Source organism: Morone saxatilis, unplaced genomic scaffold (genome assembly GCF_004916995.1).
Source record: "Morone saxatilis isolate NCDOM2014 unplaced genomic scaffold, NCSU_SB_2.0 Contig12, whole genome shotgun sequence".
NCBI classification, from domain to species: Eukaryota; Metazoa; Chordata; class Actinopteri; family Moronidae; genus Morone; species Morone saxatilis.
The window spans coordinates 22616286-22621047 of record NW_023339674.1 but is presented as its reverse complement, the minus strand read 5'-3'; positions in this window follow the sequence as shown (position 1 = coordinate 22621047).

The following is a 4762-nucleotide window of genomic DNA, read 5'->3' as shown; positions in this document are numbered from 1 at the left end:
AATCAGTTGTAATCTGCAACTACAACACACTGGTCCTTTAACAGAATTAGCCTTACTATAAAACTTACCACAAAATAGACAATGAAACATGTGATGCCTCAGACTTTTAAGAAAAATAGATATTTGTATAATCATCTTTGCCCATTTGCTGTTGTCTTTTTTAAAGAGATTCTAGAAACAAGTTCTTCAACGTCTACTGAATCACTTTTTCACTTAATCACCGCTTAACTGCATTATTCTAGGCTATAGCCTGAGCTTTACACGCCAGCATGCACAGGAACTTTGTTTCATTTCAAAGCAACCTTTCTGCTCAGGCTGTGTTATGTTTAATGTTTCATCAGGAGGGAATTATGGGTTTAGCAGCCACTGATTGAGGTACAGCTCTATTGCTGAACATTAGCCGATACTGGCGGTCATTGCTTTGTTCTGGATGTGTGATAATCTGTGGTTATATCGTTTGCCTCCCAGCCATTCAATATGGATTAAGAGTGCCTAAAATTGACATCATCATGGCACGTCTCTCTTCCTGGAACATATCAATTAACCTCGACTGTACAGATGGCAGTTTAGGAATGTGACTGCAGGGTGGTGCAGGGTTCAGGAGAGGACACTGAAGGTTGCATGTAGGACACGTCCGTGGTGTGGAGGGTAGGATTATTTTATCATGGTTCTTAAGTGATTCCTGGAAGTGTGCCATACAGCGAGCAGAGACAGGGTCTCACTCAGGCAATCAAGATGGAGTTTATGTCCTCTGTGATCAGGATACATGAACATCGCTGATCAGCACTCTCACCTCTGGCTCATAATCCAAGTCAACACCTCAGCAGATGAGAATGTTCACATCATCACAACAAGCCAAATTAAATGTTTATGGGGCAAAAACAAGGAATTTGTTATGTCTTAGTTTATGCCTCACATAAAAAACATGTTCCTCCTCTTTGTCTATGTTGAGTTTGCCATCCTCGCTGTGTGGGTCTAGTGATGGCAACGAAGATCAATGGTCCAGACTGAAATATAAAACCACTACTGGCTGGATTGTCATGAACATACATACATGGGCCTCAGATGATCAATACAGTTGACTTTGGTGATCCTCTAATGCCACCACTTTTAGTGTTTAGTGAAATATCTTTACAACTATTATATTTTGTACAGATATCCATGGTGCCCAGTTGAACCTTAAGGAGTCTTGGATGATCTCATTACTTTTCATCCACTTTTTAACTCATCCGGTAAAATATTTTAACATCTTGTACAGACATTCATGATCCCCAGAGGATGAATCCTACCAAGTTTCCACTACCAAGTTTCCACAATCTACTGACCTTTCATGTAGCACCACAAGGTCACGAGATGTCTCACTTTGGTGCTCAGCTTAAGCTTCACTTTGTGTTTAGTATGGATAAGACTTGCATTGGTGCACCAGCATAAAAGTTCAAGATGCAATTGCACCGATTAAAACAGTGTGCACTGGATACAGTTTGGAATAAACTCAGCATGATTGTTTCTAACATCTTTGCATCAGTAAAAGTGTATTTAATTATATATAATTATTAATATTAATATTATATTTATCATTTAGAAATGTGACCAAATGGGGTGCCCGGTACCTCACCTGGTAGAGCCTGTACCCCATGTACTAAGCCCTTACGGCAGCAGCCTGGGTTTTGATTCCAACTTGTGGCCCTTTGCTGCAGGACACCTCCCTAATACGTAGTGCTAATTAGCCAATGTTAGCATGCTAACGTGTCAAACTAAGATGGTGAACGTGGCAAGTGTTACACCTTCTAAACATCACAATGTTAGGCAACCCCTGAAAATTTTTGTTTTTGCTGACCTCTAGTGGTTTAATGTCTCACCAGGCTGCAGTGATGTACAGGTGTACTGTAGGACACTGTGACATCACTTCTGGGTGTGGTTACAGGTCTAACAGAGCACACTTCAGACCACACCCATCAGTAATGCTGGCTGTGGTTAGAGGTTAAAGAGACCTGAAACTTTCATCTAGAAAGGACAGTGAAACACTTCTTTTCATCCAGATGTTAAATTATCATATTTCTAAGAATAATAATAATCTCCAGTTCCCTCCTACAGATAAACTGGAGACTATAAATTACCCGTAGGTGTTCGTCTGTCTTTGTGTTATTCGTCTGCATGTGTCTCTGCTGTTTGTGTTGGATGGATTCCTGTGTCAGTGTGAAGTTAGACTGAAAAAGAGCGATAATAATTTGACTAAGCCACTCCTACGTGATCGTGCAGAATGGAGCCTTACAATGCCTCACCAACTGGAAGACAGATGGCCCTGGCTTGCAAAAAGCCTTCATTTGTTATTTGGAATCAAAAGTGATGCAGTGCATATCTCCACTAGTGTAAATGAACAAGTCCTCAAGTCTTCTCAACAGAACCCTTCGCCGAAGAGTGGAGAGCAGAGGCTGCAAGGCTTTTTAAAACATAAACTATTCCCATAATCCAGCTCTCTGACGGCTTCATTGGACCAGATTATATACGAGGCAGCTAAGGAAATTGAAAATGTCCTGATTTAAGCTTGTTAAAACAATGGGTCATGAAGCAGGTCATGGCGACTTTAATGACCAGAATCAATGAAGCTCTTCTATGATAAAATGCAAATCAAACTCCAATAGGTTCAGCAGAATTAGTCTCCTGTCTGCGTGTAGACTGCAGGTAATCAAAAAAGTCATTAAAGAAAATGAAAGAAGACTAGAGGAGAGTGTAAGGAATCCTTCATTTCCAGAGAGGAGCCAGAGAGGAGGAGGAGGAGGAGAGAGAGTTTAATTATATTATCAATCTTTTACATGAATTCCCACAACACAATATGTGACTCCGGTGACAAAAATCCATTTTATCGCATGTGCTGCTTATTTAATGCTACTGAGAGCAGATAAATCACAAAAAAAAAAAAACAGAGTAAAGCTCTGCACAATGGCACAAAAGTTCCACACTTTACACACGCAGTATGCAGAAAAAACAGCTGATCAATCCGGCTGGTTTACACTTGGGCTTTGAAAGAGATGGAGAGAGCAGCATTGCGAGGGTAGAGGAGTCATCATTATCTCTGTGTTCCGACCAGGAACCTGCTCTTGCACAGTGCAGCAGCGGTCAGTAATTTGGCCGTCGCGCTGCAGCATCAGCAGAGCCTTGTCCGTCCCTTTTCCCTCATTGTGCCTTAAAAGAAACATTAATAACGCTCCCCTCTCTGGAAAGCGATCGCAGATGTCACGCACACCAGGCAAAGACAAACCGCTGCAACACCAGGCCAAAGATCATCCATCTTCTGAAGGGCTCTTATATCACACCTTTGTACAGATGTGTGAGCATATGAGAGACTGAGAGCTGAATTTATGCAGATTTGCTGTATATCACTGAGCTGAAGACCATTAGCTCCTTCAGAAACTGGAGCCACAGCTTCTTTGAAAAGCAAATGGGCTAAAGGAGGTGAAGGATCAAGCTATGCAGTTGCAAACTGGTGTTTGTTTGTACCTGATGCCTTTCAGCATCATGAGAAGTTACATTTTTAGCATGTGTGGTGGATCCTGAGGGAATAAAACCCCTAACCCAGGCACCGTTACTATCATGATCTACCCACTGGGCTACACATTAGTGTAATACTGACATTGAAACTAATTTGAAGGTGTCTCTCCCTTTTATTCTAGTGGGAAAGCCCATTAGAGTCCATAATGCACAGGCTTACAACCATTACGTTTAAGTTCAGAGGGTCAAACACATTTAAGACAGCAGTAATTAGAAAATAAATAAAGCAAAAAGGAGGATAACATAATGTATTACGTGACCTATACTGTACCATTCCTTCATTGCACTCTCACTGCCTTCATCAGTTTACAGCCGCAGTACACGTCTGTTTTCAGTGACACCCACTGTACGCTACCTGGTGCCAAACAACAAAGTTAGTATTTACCTGCTGAGCAAAGTGGAGCACTTAGCATCTAAAGAGCCAGATATTTCCATCATGAGTTGTTGGTTACCAAACAAAGGTCTTTTTTGTATAATTCATTCAAAATTTGGAGTCTGCATGCTCTGCATCTTTAGCTCTAGAAACAAAGAAGTGAGTTTGGTGACATATGGCTCAATGTTTTGTGCAGGAAACTATAATGATTGGTCAGATTAGCAGAAAACGAGTCATTGGTTGCACAGAATTCACAGGGACTGGTTGAATTTGCATTAATGGTTGCAATTGCAACATTGCAACTTATGATGTAATGAATGGTAATGTTATATTCATCATGTGGACACAAATCATAAATTCAGTGAATTTATTATCAGCTACACTGCAGTTAAAGTTAGCGTGCATTAGCTAGTGGTTATATCAGACGGTATGCAGGCTGTAGCCAGGATGCACTGAACTGAACAAGGGTGTGTTTTACTTATGAATTCAACTATTCATTAGTGAAAGTAAAATTGTGTTATTTCTTCTTTTAAAAGTTAAATATTTTGCAGAGAAAGATAGCTGATTGTTGTGTCTCATTCCCAATACTTTGGGACAGAACAATCAACTATCTTCAAGCCTTCAACCCAAAGCATCTTTATATCTTTCTCGGCTCTGATTGGTTGTCTTCGTTCAGGCCCGGTGGATTCTTGCAAATGTCAATAGGAGCACTAGGATGAGGCAGAGGAACCTGATTTTTTCAAATTATCTGTCTCATGGATTACTTAAAGGACAGTAAATACTTCAGCAAATATTATAGTTCGTTAGTAATATTAAGTTATTTTTATAAAAGTTTCCTAC